Here is an 18,430-nt window from a genome sequence, read left to right as displayed (position 1 = left end):
ATAAAGCCAGTATCATCAACATGATTCAAAAGAAGGGTGAGCCAAAGTCCTTCAATCATGGTGAGGCCTCCTAGTGGCCCAGATAATCAGAAGGGTTTGATTAGACAAAATCGATTAGAGATGCTGAAAAGACAGTTAACAAGAACATCTTTTGTTCTACAAAACATTGGCTAGTAAATTGTTAATGTACCTATGTGAATTGCTTAGTAAGTCTGTGTGTACTTAACAAAGAATATTTTTGGATTCTTTTCAACTATGTTCTTTCATTCAGTTCACTGAATTTCCTAGTAAGAATAATTTTAGATTTTGTAAAACAGAAATAGTTGATTTTGGGTGAACACAGTTGACTATTTGGAAGTTTCTATAGTAATGTTCTATTAAGAGATGTTTCTTTGTTTTTATTTTGTTTTAAATAGTATACTAATAAGCTGGTTTGAAAAAGTGATGGCTGAACAGGAATTTGTTCCATCTTGAGTGTTTTCATAAAATTTTGCAAACCATTCTGTTATTCATCCCCCCATCATTTGCTTTCAATCTCTGTTTCTGTCTTTCACTCTTTCTCTCCCTTGCTCCCTCTATCTCGCTCTCTTTCTCTCTCACACACACATGTAACACACATATAGTCAATTTGTTTGTTTGTTTAGCCTTCTGGTTCCCCTGCTAAATCATGACTTCCCTAAAGGCAGGAGCTGTGACCTATTAATAATTCCAATTCTCTTAGTTTAAAAGTGGATTAAACGAATCCATGAATTTAAGTAATTGTGTCACAGTTTCACAGGTGGCCTTACTTTTTCTTTCTCAATATCTGGACTCATTTACCTTCTCTAAAATTATAAAGCAACAATTTGTACATAGGAAGCTAAATCTAATTCCAATTATTTAGCAATGTATACCTCCTAGAGAGAAGGAAATAAAATAAGATGGTGTTCTATTATCATTTTCAGATTTATGATTTGTTCTAATTGATTATATACAGATTATATGAAAGGAAGACCAAATAATAGTTGAGAGCCTAGGGTCCCATGTTGAAATAAAATTCTGAGTGATAAAAGCTGCTGTAATTTACTACAATTTCCTGAGTTTCTATAGTGTATTAGTTTTTTTGCTAGATATTTTACATGTGATTTTTATACCAAATATGTGAGATGTTTGTAGCCCCTTTTTACAGAAGAAGAATTTAAACTTAGTAATTTTCCTGTATCACAGAGAATAAAGCTCATAAATGGCAGACTCTCAGAAGTTAAACTCAGGGCAGTCAGACTTTGAAGTATTCTGGTATGTCCTGGCTCTTTCATATTCTCGCAAAAGTTACACTCAGTTTGGGCTATGGGAGAGTTAGTCGAAAGCGACCATTCATTAGCTGCTAGTACCTCCTTTGGGGTTAATACATAGAGTCCTCTCTCAACAAACACTTCACCTTTGTGAATTCTGAGTGAAGTAGCATCTGTAGTCACTGGTGACCACAAAATCTTACTGACTCATCTTGTAGTGATGTAGTAGGTTTGCACTCTCATTAAGTACAGAAAGTCTTTAGGCATAGCTAAGTCATCCCTCCCCTCAATTAGGCCTTTTACATGTGGTGCTCTGGCAGTCTGTCTGCCTCTCTGTTCAAAGTAGAGAGGAGGTTACCCACGTATTGTGTTTAGCTTGGATCTGGCAGAATAAAACAAGCCAAATAATCCTGGCAAATACAGAGACCGCTAGGTTTGCATTAGATCCAACTATTGTCTGAATATATATAAATAGACTTTTCTTTGTTGGAAATAGTTTGAGTTTATGTGCTACAGTGTTCTGTTCTTACCTGTAACTCATGTAATTGCCACTGCGGATCCTTTGCAGCTATGGTATCTGTTTCTGAGTCTTGTGGGCTTGATACAGATCCTGCTGTCTCCCTGATTTTTTTAATGAATGCTTTGGGCTGACAACTCAAAAGACTGTTGAAGCATTGCTGCCTCATATATGTAGTGTGTATATCTCCATAACACCTCTTCCAAAAACATGAGCTCATAAATGGAGATTATTTATCAACATTTATATCAATCCCATCAAGTGGGTGAAAGCTAACTGTCATTCTTAAATTTAACACCCGTGTGTCAGCATCCTGGTGTTGCATTTACCGGATTTTCTCCATTGTCATCACCCTTCCAGACACTGCTTCTGTCCCCCTCTTCCCAGCCCCCTTGTTAAATCCACAGATGCAGAGTGAAGCAGGCACCCAATTGGCAAGAGACTCATACTTCCATTACAGAGTTGACAATAATTAGCTGTGTGAACTTGAATGAGTTACTCAGTATCTCTGGGTCTTAGTGTTCTCGTTTAAAAATGAGAGACTCAGCTAATTGACACCGAAGACTCCTTTCAGCTCTGACATTCACTAGTTTTACTGAAAAATGACAAGGAAACATCAATGATTTCTCATTAAACCTTAGAGGCTTAACAGGTTTTTAGGCTTTCATTTGGTCTTGAAAGCAGAGTTAAGGGAGCAAATAACTCAGTCTCCTGAGACTGGGCTCTAAGGAATGGGCATTCCTTTGGGCCCCATACCTGCCTTGCGGTCTCTGTCATTGCTGTATTTTTCCTTCCCTTGCCTTGACAGAGCATCTGGTCTGCTGCCCAGAATTGCCCTTACTAACCCCTCTTCCTTCCCAACTGCCTCTGCTGTTTCCTTAATCCCTCGCCCAGACTGTAGCAGTAACCAGCCAACTAGTCTCCAACTTTCTGGCTCTCACAACTCTACTGAATTTTATACTTTGTTCCAGGTGAAGATGCTTGAAATGAAATCTGTTCATGTCACTGTCCTACAACAAAAATCAAACTAAATAAAAATGCTGAGAGTGAATTCCCACTGACAACAGAGTTGAAGCAAACTCCATTTACCTTTATAATTTGGCTCAAATATTATTTTCCAAAAATAATTCTCAGTACTCTTCACACAATATATGTTCCAGCAAACTGCCTTCACAGAGATCCCTACCGATGTACCTTGATGTGATGGACATTTCTGTTCTTTCCAAGAAAATTTCTAGAACTTTTCAACTACATTATTCTAAATCTTGGTACACCCAATCATATCCATTTTTCAAGATTCAACTCAAATATCACCACAACCTCAAAGTTCTTTATAATATTCCATTTCAAAATACTATCTTCAGGGTCGCCTGGGTGGCTCAGTCGGTTAAGCATCCAACTTTGGCTCGGGTCATGATCTCACAGCTTGTGAGTTCGAGCCCAGCGCCAGGCTCTGTGCTGACAGCTCAGAGCCTGGAGCCTGCTTCGGATTCTGTGTCTTCCTCTCTCTCTGCCCCTCCCCCGCTTGCACTCTGTCTCTGTCCCTGTCTCAAAAATAAACATTGAAAAATATTTTTTGAAAATACTATCTTCATTTAATGTCCCATAGTATACTTATACTCATCCTATTAATATCTATTTCTCTTTTGCACTCATACTGCCTTACAAATAATAATATATCAATAAACATTTGATGGGCAGGTAAATAGTCTATCCATAAGAGTCACAGACAATTCATCACCAACACCTCTACCATATTAAAATTCTAAGTGGGAAATTGGAAGAGGTGTGTTAGAATCCTTGGAGAAGGGGGTTTGTAAATGCATATTTGTTTTGATTTCCTTTGTGGACATAATATTCAACTAATTTTGAAATTGCAACTAACTCTAAAAGAAGATTTTGATATTTAGTTTTTAATAAAATAACTTACAGCTTCAAAAATTAAGCACTGCTATATTTATTTATTATTCGTGAATTTTGCTATTAATTCTGGATTCAAATTTTCATTGGTTTCAGGTTACATTTCTGTGTAGTAATATCACCAGGCTTATGCTGACCACAAATGCTACTTTTCAATAAGAAGCTTCTCCTGACTCCAAGCAAGGTATGTTCTTACTCTGCCTTGGAATCCTTTGTTTTCCTTTAGTTATACTAGCACATTTGGCTGCAGACAGGAAGAGGTTATGTTCTTGTCTTCCCCATTATGTATTTCTTCCTTATTCATCATTTTTTTCCACCCACAAACTAAAAGTATTCTTTGCACAGAGTAAGGAACAACGACAACAATAATAATAACAAATGATGAATTGAATTGTATTTCTTAAAAGGAAGCTTGTTTTCCTGTTTTTATAAAGTTTTAAGATCCCAAATAGTTGCCAAAATTTGAGAACTTGTCTTTGTTGCTCATCGTATCATTTCATCATTGTTTACTTTATTTCTTAGCTGAACGATCCTTTCCTTCATCTTCAAATAGCTTCTCTGTTTCATAGCACATGGAATATGTATTAAGCTGTCTACTTTTGTTTGTGTTTGACATGGCACACTGATTTGATTTTCCAGTTCATATCGCTAATATAGAAATTATCCCATCCAGGCTCATCCAATATATGTGTGGTCTATTTTGATGTTGCTTTGGAAATAAACAATGCATTTACCCTATTTCTGGTGAGAGTTTCAAGAAAAAAAAAGGAGATAATATGCAGATTTTAAAATAGTTAGTTTGTGTTTTCAGAATTTATGATGATGTTTTTTTTTCTTTATAAAACATTTTAAAAATCAGCCTTTGGTGGGAAAAATTACAAATTATGTGGGTTGAGACAAAGAGAGTATATATCAGATGGAGTTTGTGTGAGCACACCAATGACTACATTTCCTCAAAGGGTGATTCATTTTTTCCTAAGACAATTTATTTTACTTCTCTGCAATTAAAATTTTCTTTTCATGAGAACAATGGAAATATGTACCAGGAAAAAATTAAAACTACTAGCAATATAAGTACTGTTTGGGGATTAAACTTGGAATTTAAACCTTTATAATATAACTCCATCTTAATTGAGTAAAATCTATGAGCACTTGCATGCCCTTCTCATAGGAAAGAGCTTTCTCTTTAAATTGAGGAATTAAGGTGATATTTTGTCTGTTTTTCCTATGAGGGAAGAAATGGGTCATAAATAAAAATGAGATTGAAAAATTACCTACAAGATATTAACTTCTTTAATGATGCTTGTCAGAACAAAAGACTATACAGTCTCATCAGTAATATTACAAAATGGGCTAAAACAATATGCCTAAAATAACTGTTTCTGTGCTCACACCTTCTGCAGCAGAAGGCTAACATTCTTACTTCATTCTCCAGTTAAATGGTGGCTTTCCTAAAGGCTGCTCACACAATAGTTTCTAAACTATTGTCACTACGCAAAATCTGGCCTCTTTGGGTCCTAATGCCTGAAGACTGCTGCCTATAAATCAACTTAGACGTAAATCTGCCTGCTGTCATTGCTGATGATGCCTATCATGAGAACAACAATGTCCCAGCCAACGTTGCATTCCCCATACTTGCTTTCAAAACCATAGACCTTTTGGAATCTAGACAGGGAAGGAAGAATGACCTCACTTGTTGCCTAGTCTGTAAAGCAGTTATCGATTTATGCCCAGATGTTCATAAAATCTCCAGAGTACAGTTGTATCTTTTCCTGTCTTTCAACCCTCTTGCGGAACTTCAAAGTCTCTTGTGGAAACATTTGTTTCAGTTTTTGTGTTTGTCAATATTTAATTGTCCCTTTTGTGCATGGGAGTGTGCAGGCAGGTGCTTCACTGTGGTGGTGGTAGATTATGCTTCAACTTGTCTGTCTATTCATGACCTTCACTGTGTGACTTTACACTTACTGACTATATGGTCAATAGAAATTTATTCATTTGTATCAATCAGTTATTTCTGCATAATAAACACCAACAAAGTATCTTAGCAGCATGGAACGATTAACATATATTTTTATAGAGGTGTTAGTCACTGAGGGTCCGATGAGTGTTTAAATAGGCTCGACTTGGTGGCTCTGCTTCTTGTTGCAGATTTATGAGTTAACTGAGGAAAGGGCTCTGTTTCTTATTTCTTTACCCTTTTTGGACCACTGAACTCACCTAAGTATATATTTCTCATGACAATGGTAAAAATACAAGAGTCAGGCGAAGATGTGCAAGACTTCTACCCAATTCCATTGCCAAAGTAAATCATATGGCCAGGCCCATAGTCTAAGGAAGGAAATACATGCTTTGCCAACTGGATTCCGTCTTTTGCAAAACAGCTCATCAAATTTTCCCCCAGCTTTCTACTGGACTTTATGTTTCCTTTTCTGCCTGAATTTTAGGGAAATTTGTATTTTTGCTCAGAGTCCATTCTTACGCTTTCACCAACATATAACTCTCAGACAATAATTTTTTGTTTCCATCTAAACCAAAGCTATCTTTTATTTGAATTAAGGTGCTTTTACCCATCCCCCAAAACAAAATAGTCATAGTTGTCCTCTTTACTAGTTTTCTATCTCCAAATTATATCATTCTCCTCATTTTTTCATATTGCTAGATTTATTCTGCTGTGAAATGAGGAATTCCTTGGTCAAATCAGTGATGTCTGGATTATAGTGATGGTCTATAAGTCATTCTGTTAGTCCACTAATGATGAATTTATCAGATTCCAATCCATAAGGAAGACAAATACATATCCAGTACCAGTGTGAATACTGGTAAATACAAGTTACTGCCCTCTACTTTATGGAAATAAGTCCATGTAAGCAACCTATCCCCAGGTTGTTAGCTGATTCCCATGATGACTGAAGCCATATCAGGTGTTCACATTGACCTCTTTATTAATCTGGTTGGGCATTCAGTAGTGACAATATCTAGATCAGTCTGATGAGAAGATATCCATTATTTTGAGCTGTCCATCAACTCCATTCCAACTACTATTACTAATTTGTATATGGACCCATTAAATAACTATTGTAGCTGAAGATTAAAAAAAAGACTGATAACCATAGGACAAGTCATATTTTCCACCATATTTTTTATGAAGTTCAATAGGTGTTCACATTGGACTTTCAATTCTGTACCCATTCACCCATTCTGAGAGCTCCATTAACATAGATGAAGCATTATCTTCAAATTCCATATCCACTCTGAAAGATCCATCTCCACATATCTTGACTAGTCTTCCCATTTTGTTCTTTCCACATACCAGACCAACCTGACAACCCACTGGCATTGCCTATGAATTGGTATATAATTCCAAATTATGTTATCTATTTTTCTATTAAGAATGGGAATCTACATGTATTGCCTGAAATATGCCCACTGCAATGATTTTCCTTTACCACCCTGTTTCAAGTTACCCCTGAATGGGCTGTAATGCAGCAGTATTTCCCTAGTTCCCATGCTACCATATGATGCAGACCCACTATAGAGCAAGTTTGATATTTTCTTCCTTTCTCCCCTGATTGTAGGTAACTTCACATGAAGTCATAAGAGGGGCTGGGGAAGGGTCTGCAATACAACAGGAGAAGATATAGTGAAAATCTGATCTATCTGCTCAGACAACATACTTGTATCTTCTGACCTGTTGAAACATGATATTTCACAGGTCATTCCACTTAATCGTGCTGATGCTGCATTTACTTATTCCCATGGCTTATTGGATTAGCTAACATGGTTTGCTATAGTAGTCATTTTCTTTTCTTTAGTCAGGCTTTCAGACTCTACCAGGGTTAGGTATCAATCAAATAACTGCTTCTCCAAAGAGAATAGTTATCCACACAGGAAAAAATAGCTTTTCCCCAAAACTTTTGGGGAGGAACCGATTCTTCTATTTGGGCCAATTAGAGATGCAGTTTAAACATCTTTATTTGTTACAGATACTTTGATTAGCATTGGTTCTACTGACTTACAAGACTTAAGTCGAAAAACTAATTGCATCACAACTTGAGTCTGCTGCAGAGCAGTCTCATGCTCTGGGTTTCACTCCCAGCTATTTGATATATGTGTTAAGTTACATGTAAAAACACCACACCCAAATGTGGTTTATGTTACTTTCTAAATCTAAACAGTGGGGAGCTCCTGGGTTGCTCAGTCAGATAAGCATCCCACTCCTGATTTCGGCTCAGGTCATGATCTCACAGTTCTTGAGTTCAAGCCCTACATTGGGCTCTGTGCTGACAGCTCAGAGCCCGTTTGGGATTTTCTCTCTGTCTGTCCCTCTGCCCTTCTCCCACTCTCTCTCTCTCTCAAAATAAATAAATAAACATTAAAAAAGAAGTAAAACTGTTAAAAAATAAATCTAAAAAGGTCCATTATATGTTGCATTTTTCAACAACTGGTAGATATTAACAGGTACAGTAACCTGCCTTTTTCCTAGAATAGATATCCATACGTATCACAGACCACTGAATCTCTAGAAATTTTACTGATAAATTTAATTTATTATTTTTCAGGGAGTTTACTGCCCACCCTCTGACATTCTTGATATAAGGCATCTAGAGTAGCTAGTACTTCCTACTCACAGGTGCAATCATAATGTCATCAGTGTCATGGATCAACGTGATGTTCTTTGAGACATTATGTAGTTGATGTCCCTGTGTCCTATATTATGACACAAAACAGAAGAATTAACTTAGCCCTGAGGTAAGACAATAAGGTTGTCCCTGCCAGGTAAAAATCAAATGACTTCAGATATGCCTTGCTAATGGCAAAAAGCTTATTTGCCAGATCAATAGCTCCATACCACATGCCACTGGCTATGTTGATTTGCTCCAGTAAAGACACACATCTGGAGGAAAGCTGCAATTAGAATCAAACTTTAATTACATTAATAATAACCTACAGTCATAGATCCATCCAACTTTTGCATTGACCAAACTGGCCAATTTAAACAAAGATGAGCTATAGATCATCACCTCTACATCTTTCAAGTCATTGATGATTAAAGTAATCTCTATAATTCGTTCATAAATGCAGGACTGGATTTGATTTAGTGTTTTGGTAGGGAGGAGTAAATTTAGAAAGGTCCATTTGGTATTTCTACCATATTAGCCCTTAGTCCATGAGTCAGGAAGCCAGTTTGTGCATTTTTTCCCATTTGCTGAGTCCAGCTATTTCAACTATAAATATAGGAATTAACATGTGGGAACACCACAGGATGTGTTCATTGATTAAGTGGGCCCCATGTAAGAGATTCAGACTAAAGCTCCTTTTATCAATTGCCTAACTTCCATATGGACTACAGAACTATTTTGTTTCCCCAAATTAGCATTAATTTAGAGCCAGTATCCCTAAAGTCTGTTACTCTTTTCCAAGTTCACAATCATCATATGTAAATAGCTTCAGAAACCTTTGGCAACATCTTGGAGAAATATTTATAGTATATATTAGTTTTCTCTTGTTGATGTAACAAATTACCACAAATTTAGGGGCTTAAAATAACACAAATATATTATCTTACATTTCTGTAGGTGACAAGTCTGATATAGGTCTCACTAGGCTGAAAATAAGGTAGAACTATGTTCCTTTCTAGCAGCTTTAGGGGAAAATCTCTCCTTGCCTTTTCCAGCTATAGAGGCTATCCTCATTCTTTGTTTCCTGCCTCTCTGCCTCTGTCTTCAAAGCCAGCAGCATTGCGTCTCTCTGGCCATTCTTGCTAGCCACGTCTCCCTCTGCCTCCCTCCTCTGCCTCCTTCTTCCATTTTAAGGACTCTTGTAACTACGTTGAATTTGTCTGGATAAAGCAGAAAAAAATGTCCATTTTGAGGTTAGCTGATTAATAATCTTAACTCCACTTTGTCGTATAATCTAACAGGCTTCATGGATTAGGACAAGGACATCTTTGGGGAATCATTATTCTGCCTACCACAATACTATGGCCTTATTGCAGAGTACTTTCCCAAGAAGATCAGACTCCTCTTCTATACAGGACTGCTAACTGGTAAGAAAACCAGGACTTTCTATGTTGATAGTTCAAATAAATTATCTTTTCACTGTGCCTAGGGACTTTTTGGTTATATGGATGAAGTAATACTTTAGTAGACTGTGTTATCCCTTGGCTCACCATAAACAATAAACCACTCTGATTGATTTCATTATGTCAAAACACTCTAGTTTCCACTCTATCCATGATGCCTATTATTACAATGTTGGTGCCTGCATTGACTCTGATGGTTAGTCACTATTTGCTGGACTACTTTGCTACAGAATTCCATCATCTCTATTAAACTTAGGAACCAATTTCAATGGCAGTATCCGTCATCATAATTCCTAGCCTATCAAGGACAGCCATCATGGAGATATCATGGATGCTATTTCTCTTATTATTTAATTTCTTAATGCCTTAAGAATTGAGTGTTTCCTGGGTCCTCTGATGGATGAAAGGGAAGTCTATTGATACAAAATAACTTCAGTCCACAATTCCCATCCCTACAACCCTTGATTCCTACCAATTATGCCAGGGAAATTCTGTCATAAAAATTTCACTGAATGAAAGCCACCGTTAAAATCAGGATTCTGGCAACCAAACTAATAATCTATTGAAGTCACTTCAAGCTGATCACAGTAGCACACTAAGTCAAGAATCTTCATAAAATGCACCCATATTAATAAATTTATTCTTCCTCTGTGATGTAACATTCTTAGAATCTCATCCTAGACTTGTTCCTTAAAAGGAGCTCAAGAATATCAGACTCTACATAAGACACTCCAATCACATTTTACACACTCCAAATAATATCCTAAATTAAATTAAGAAAAAATAGAACTTTTTTGAGGCTGTGTTTTCAGCTTGAGTTTTGAGATTTAATTTTTGAATCTAATTCTAAACTATGTTTTCTCCGAAGCTACTAAAACAGGGATCTTAAAACTGAAAACTGAAAACTGTAGCCCATGGCCCAGGCAGAGAAAGGCTTAGATGTTTTTAAAGAGTTAAAAAAAATAAAAAGGATACAGACTGTATGCAACCCCACAGATCCTGAAACATTTACTATCTAAACATTTACTATCTATTACAGAAAAAAATTGCTGAACCCCAACCTAGAAAAAAAATTATCTTAAGGTTATAGAGAATTCAAAATGAATTAAAGACTTAAACATAGGACCTGAAGCTATAAAACTAGAAGAAAACATAACAAAAATTCTGTATACTGTAAAGTATTTTTCACCTCTTGAATTACTTCATTTACATCTTTGATAATCATTGCTATTGCAGTTGATCTTTTTAAAATCATTCTTTTTAAACTCTCCATTCTCTGTTCTCTAAATTATTACATCCCTCATTAATTACATATTTTTTGCTTATTGTGTAAAAAGCCATACAAAATGTGAATTTCTCCTTTGCATTGCTCATTGTATTTGTTATATTTAAACAAGCCTTCAGATGAAGTTTGAAAATCAGTATGTCATTTTTTTCACAATCTTCTTTTTCCTCCTTTTCTAATTCATCTCATATTCTTGCCTTTTTATTTAATCTTATTTTTTCTTTATAAAACTTGATTTCTGTTTTGTATAAGCTATGTCATACTTTTTCCCATTGAGCATGCAAAGTAATTTTCTTAACTATTAATTTGTGTTCTGTTATTGAAGTACTTTAAAGATGTTATATTTCCCTGAGTCTTCCAAAAATGTTGTCTTTTATTCTAAAGAATTTTTTATACCTATTACACTGGGCTTTTAATATTTATAAATTCTTGATCTAAGGAAATATGACCAAATGTCTTGCCAGTGATTTGAGTATATGTATAATCCTTGTTCAAATTCTTTGTCAACCTCAGTGATGGTGGAATTCTCTTATCATTTTATAATTGCTGGATACATTGCTGTAGACAGTTTATACCTCCATCCTCAGTATCTGACAGGGTTTATTTAATACAATGCTGCTGTAATAACTTAATCTTCTGGTATCAAACTGAAAATCTTAGCATATCAAGTAATTAAGAACTTTTATATACAAGTATATATTTATATCAGGATACTAATGTCTCTTCTCACATCCATGGCATGTTTCATGTGAGAAAACCATCCTTAGTAACATCAGCAGTAGTGTTTAGCTCTTTAATTATGTGTAAGTGGTAAATTGAGAGAAACCTAACATACTTGTTTAAAACTATTATACAACAAACCAGTTTTTTATTAATAAAAGATATATACATACCCACACACGTAGACTATAAACTATTTCAATAGTATAGAAAAAATGCTCACAAAAGATAGTTATCCATTTTTATTTCCAGAACTTTCCTTCAATCCTGTTTACACATCATCCTGTTCAACTATAGTATGAGAGAGGATATAAAAAATATGTAGCAACAATAAAAATATTATTTAACTTACAGAGAACTATCCAACTTCATTCCACAAATTTACAATTTTATTTCTTAATTTTACCCTCATTTTAGTCATGAGTTCCTTGGAGAAGGTTATAAACTAAAGACGTCTCCAGCACCATCTGGTGTAGATTATTGCAGATGTTGCTTGTAGAGAGACAAAGGTCTGCGGTACTGATCCTCTGTAGATCATCTAATCCTGTACTACAGAATCCAAAGTGTATCTGTGTTCTGTATAAAACACAAGAATGCTGAAAGCCTGCCAGAGCAGCACAAAGCTTTAATCAATTCACTGTTTCTTGTTGAGGATGGTTTTGCTTCAGTGGGCAGAAATCCGATTATCCTTAAAAGGCTAATAGGAAAGTTGTCTATACCCTCTGATAAGGGTTTACTGACTGCACGGCTTTTCCAATTTCAGTTTCCTTACTGAAATATGACCTCCTCCCCTCTTCCACTGAAAGGGGAAAAAAAGGGTTCATTTAACTGGAAATGAGTGTCCGGATGAAATGAACATGAAATCCAGTATTTATTCATTCTTTCAGCAAAAACTATGATTGCATAAATGTGTCAGACACTGTAATAGGCATTGAAGGATCCAAGGATGTATACATACCACTTTAACCTCAGGATGCTGCCAGTCCAATAGTGAAGGAAAACCAAGATAAGACAGTTCATTAGCACTGTTGCAGGGACGTAAACTACATTCCTTTTATTTTCTTACCAGTGAGATGAAAAAAATGAAAGTTCTAGAAAACTGGCTTAAAATTACAACATGTTTTCCAAGTTTGAAACTATGCATATGTATATATATATATATATATATATATACCCACATACATTCTCCCTCTCCCTGTTTTTTTATCCGCTCTCTCCTTTACTTTACTTTTCCTCTATTCTTATTAAAGTTTCAAAAATAGAAGAAACACTGATTAATTATATTTTATACACCTTGATAAGGCAACCCTTTCACATAATATAAGGCACTGATATAATTATCCAAAACACTTTGAGGTTCTATCATACTTCATAAAGTAAAGAGGAATTACACTTTAAAATGTAGTGACTTTTTTATTAGGGATCAAATCTTGCCAGAGGACAATAAAATATTGGAAACATCAAACAGAAAAAGAGAAAATTGTATTTAATCTAAATCATACTGGTAAAATACAAGAAATTAGGAAATGTGGGGTGTTTCATATTTCTTTTCCCTAATCTTTCATGCCTGTTTTAAACTGAATTTCCAGTATTCTTCAAAGCATGATGAATTTCGTCAAGAATTATTTTGAAATCATGGAACAGAAAGATGTGTTTTACCCAGTGAACCATGAAATGAGTCTTGGAAGTATAAACTTCCTCTGAACACTTTGGACTTCCACTAGAACCTTTACAGAATCACATCTGTTTTAGTTCAATAAATTTATCTCACTTATGAAAAGTCACCGTTAGAGAGAAGGTTTTGATTATACAGGCACTAGTTTTAAAGATTCACCTTTATTGATAAGCATTCATTATATAAGGCTTTTTTTAAAATAAGAATTTAAATTTAGATAATTCATATGCTTTTGAGTTTGAACTTACCAACTGCAGTGTCTCCTCTCAAACATATTAGTGAATGGGTTTACAATGTACTTAAACACAAAATACTTCTAATTAAAAATATACGTGGGGCGCCTGGGTGGCTGTCGGTTGGGTGTCTGACTTTGGCTCAGGTCATGATCTCGCGGTCCCAGAGTTTGAGCCCCACGTCGGGCTCTGTGCTGACAGCTCAGAGCCTGGAGCCTGTTTCAGATTCTGTGTCTCCCTCTCTCTCTGACCTTCCCCCATTCATGCTCTGTCTCTCTCTGTCTCAAAAATGAATAAACGTTAAAAAAAATTAAAAAAATATATATATACGTAGCAAGACCTTCCAATAATGACTATGTGAAGAAGCCAGTGATTCCAACCATAGATAACAATTTCACATTTTAAAAGCTAGAACAAAATATTTTAAAACTGTGTGTAGCATTTGAAAATGAGTCAGTCAGAAACTTGTAGTTTTTACTCCTGAGCAACTGCTACATTGGATAAGAATGACAAATGTATGGCTCTCTTGTTTGAGGGGCTCTGTGACCCTTTTTCCCCCCAGTTCAGGAAATGGCAGTATGCAGTATCTCTGGCTCAAGGTGCACGTGACAGTCCTGAACAGCAGATAAGCTGCCTAACATTGCAAACACACGGAGGCCCGAGGGCATCTGCTGCAAAAGTGGACAGAAATTAGAGAGTACCTAACTTAAACAGAGAGAATTGCTCCTGGTGAGATTTGCGTGTTTGCTGTTCTTTTAGCATGTTGCCAAACCCATGTACGGTTTGGGAGGCTTATGAGCAGAACTGAGGCTCATGGTAAGATTGGGAGCAAACTCTGGAGGCAAAGAAACGTCTGAGACAGTAAGTTTCAACATCTGAATATAAATTCTGCCTGGTCTTTGAATCAATACTCAACTACACAGATTCAGGGGAAACTCTCAGGAGCCCAAGCTGAGAAAGGAACGTCTGGCAGAAGGAAAAACTGAGCAAGATTATCAACAGTTGCCCACCATGCCAGAGAAAGATTTCTCAGTTTGAGTCTTGGCAAGTTAAAGAGCTCCTATAACAAAATACAGGCAACAATTTTCACCAGGAAAAAATAAAAAACACACAACAACAACCGGATCCCAAAATCTTCAAAACACAACGACCGATGGAACATGAATATGGGAATCACACTCAAGAAAGAAAGCAGTCATTAGAAATTGACTCCAAATGGACCCAATAGTGGGGTATAGCAGATAAAGGCTTTAGAGCAACTATTTCAAATTTGTTCAAAGTGCTAAAATGTGCTATGAATTAAGATTTAAAGACTAATTTGATACTAATGACAAAAAGATAAGAAATCACAATAGGGAACTGGAAATTATACAAATGAAATAAATATTTTCCAATGTAAACAACAGAGAGAAGAAAAGATGTAAAAAAAAAAAAAAAGATGAATAATGCGGCAGACACCTGTGGGGCCATATTCAATCAATGGACTCTATACTTCGTGGAGACCCAGAAGGAAAGGAGGAAAGTAAGAAGGAGGCAGGCCATTTTTTTTTTAAAGAAACAATGGCTAAAAAACTTCCCAGATTCAATGACAAACATTAATATAAAAACAAAACAATATAAATGCAAAGAAAATTTCACATAGCCACATTGTATAAAAGCCAAGCGTAAGAAGAAAATACTGAAAGCAACAAAAAAAAATGACATAATATATATAGCAAACAATAACAATTAATTACTGACTTCTCTTCAGAAATAATGAAGGCCAGAAGACATTGAAATGTTGTATTCAAAGTACTGAAAAGAAACTGTTAATACGTCTATAACTTACCAAACTAATCTTCAAATCTGAATGCCAAATAAATATTGAAACCAGAGAGAATTTATTGCTTGCAGAATTTCACTTCATGAAATACTACAAGAAATCATGCTGAAGGGAACATGAGTAAAATGGATTATGCAAGAAAAAAATGAAGATCATCAGAATTGAGATATTGGTAAATGTAATACATACATATGTAATACATACAGACATACATACATATATGCTTATACTCACATATGTACATGCATAAATATGTACAATTTTTCTCTAAATTTCTCATATCACTGATTAAAACAAAAAGTCTCACACTTTAGGTAAGAAGTATTACTAGAGACCCAGTGAGATGTGATAGTGATAAGATTAATGCAGCAGAAAATATTTAACAATTATAAATGTACACTTGGTTATAAACAAAGCTCCAAAATACATGAAGCAAAATTAACAGACTGAAAGAAGAAATAGAGTGCCAGTCATAGTTGAAGATTATAATACTCCTTTGTCACTGACAGAAAGAGTAGACAAAAAAAATCAGTAAGTATACATATAAAACTTGAGCAAGTCTATAAACTAAATTACCCTAATACATATAAAACAGTCCACCAACTAGAGCAGAATATACATTCTTTTCAAATATACATAGAGCTTACATAATTCTGTGTTAGAGGTTCCATGTGCTATAAAACATGTCTCAGTAAGTATAAAAGAATTCAAACCACATAGATTGGGCAACAACAAAATTAAATTAGAAACTAATAACAAAATTATACCCATTAAATAAAAACAATTTGGAATTCAAATGACACACATTTAAATAATCCATGGGTCTAAGACAAATTGGAAAGATATTAGAAAACCTTTTGAACTGAAAATGAAAACACAACATGGAAACGTTTTGAGAAGCAAGAAGTAAAATTAATGTGTGTAAATATGAGAAAATAAGAAAGATCTAAAGATCAATGATCTAAGCTTCCACCTCTAGCTAGAGAAACAAAATAACTTAAATTCCAAGGAGGCAAAGGAATAAAACAATGAGAAAAGTAGAAATCAGTAAAATAAACAGCCAAACTAAAGAGAAAATTCGGTGAAATCAAAAGATGATTCTTTGAAAATATCAATAAAATTTGAAAAAAATCTCTTAGCTGGTCAAGAAATAAAGAAAAAAGGCACAAAAAATAACATTAGTAATATTAGTAATAAAATTGCTAACTAAAATCAGTAATAAGGGACATCAGTACAAATCTCATAGCCAGCAAAAAGATGCTAAATATTATGTACAAATTTATGCCGGTCCATTTAACAGCTTAGATAAAATAGAATCCTTAAAATTCCTTAAAAGCATTGTTACTAAAAGTGACTTACAAAGAAAGAGAAAACATAAACATTCCTATATTTATTAAAGACATTGAATTTATTTTATTTTTTTAAATATGACATTTATTGTCAAATTGGTTTCCATACAACACCCAGTGCTCATCCCAACAGGTGCCCTCCTCAGTGCCCATCACCCACTTACCCTCCCTCCCACCCCCCATCAACCTTCAGTTTATTCTCAGTTTTTAAGAGTCTCTTATGGTTTGCCTCCTTCCCTCTCTGTAACTTTTTTTTCCCCCTTCCACTCCCCCATGGGCTTCTGTTAAGTTTCTCAGGATCCACATAAGAGTGAAAGTATATGGTATGTGTCTTTCTCTGTATGACTTATTTCACTTAGCATAACACTGTCCAGTTCCATACACGTTGCTACAAAAGGCCATATTTCATTCTTTCTCATTGCCAAGTAGTATTCCATTGTATATATAAACCACAACTTCTTTATCCATTCATCAGTTGATGGACATTTAGGCTCTTTCCATAATTTAGCTATTGTTGACAGTGCTGCTATATAAAGAATTTGAATTTACAATTAAAATCCATTCATAAACAGAACTTCAGACCCAGATGTTATATATGGTGAACTTTTTTCATGCCTTCAATGAATAAATAATTATAAACCAACTCTCAGATAATAGAGGAAGAAATATTTTCCTACTTACTCAATGAGGATAGTATTATCCTGATACAAAATCAGAGAACTATCTCAAGTAAAGATTATTAAACACAAATATATCCTATGAATATAGGCTCAGATATCTTAACAAAACATTAGAAAATCATATCCATCAACATAAAAGAATGATTAGTAGGCAGCTAAAAATACTATTATCTCTTTTTAAAGTAAATCAACACATTCTTTTCAATTGTTTTTTCTCATACACTTTACTTTTTTTTTTTTACAGTTACTCTGCTGTAGCTCTGTAAAGGCTCTGCATTATGCCCCTAGCAGCAACCTTTCACTACACCTTCCTTCCTATTCATCTTACTTACATGCTGCTGGTGACTTTATCTTCCTTTTACAGAATGTGCAGCATATCACTCTTCTCTTCAAAAACTCTAACTCCCCATTGTCTCCCTAAAAAAATCCGCACTTCTTAGTCTTTCAATAATTTGGTGTTAGTATTTATTGACTTCATAATCCCCGATTCCATAATTGCACTTTTTCTCACTAAACTTTGATTGAGACTGTTTCCTTTATCCAATAATACTCTTCCTGATTTTAAGCTATTATATTTTATGTACCAAGATTCAGGTAAGCAGTGCCTGTCTGGCTCAGTTGGTAGAGCATGTGATTCTTGATCCCAGGTTCATAAGTTAGAGCCCTACACTGGGGGTAGAGTTTACATTAAAAAAGATTGTGGGGAGCCTGGATGGCTCAGTCAGTTAAGCATCTAACTTTTGGTTTCAGCTCAGGTCATGATCTCATGGTTCGTGTGTTCTAGCCTCCATCAGACTCTGAGCTGATAGTGTGGAACCTGTTTGGGATTCTTTCTCCTTCTCTCTCTGCCCCTCCCCTGCTCATGCTCTATCTTTC

General features: G+C 35.2%; 1 long non-coding RNA gene across 8 annotated transcripts in view; it reads left to right on the top strand.

Moving 5' to 3' along the window:
- Positions 1 to 18,430, top strand: part of LOC113598785 (uncharacterized) — a 603,234-nt gene that overhangs the window by 393,729 nt on the left and 191,075 nt on the right. For all 8 annotated transcript variants that reach the window (XR_008298504.1, XR_008298505.1, XR_008298503.1 and 5 more), the window contains exon 4: positions 3,805 to 3,892. This is a non-coding gene — a long non-coding RNA (uncharacterized LOC113598785). The remainder of the gene's footprint in view (positions 1 to 3,804; positions 3,893 to 18,430) is intronic.

The sequence above is a fragment of the Acinonyx jubatus genome, chromosome B2 (genome assembly GCF_027475565.1).
Source record: "Acinonyx jubatus isolate Ajub_Pintada_27869175 chromosome B2, VMU_Ajub_asm_v1.0, whole genome shotgun sequence".
In the NCBI taxonomy this organism is placed as follows: domain Eukaryota; kingdom Metazoa; phylum Chordata; class Mammalia; order Carnivora; family Felidae; genus Acinonyx; species Acinonyx jubatus.
This window is presented reverse-complemented; position numbering and strand designations above follow the sequence as displayed.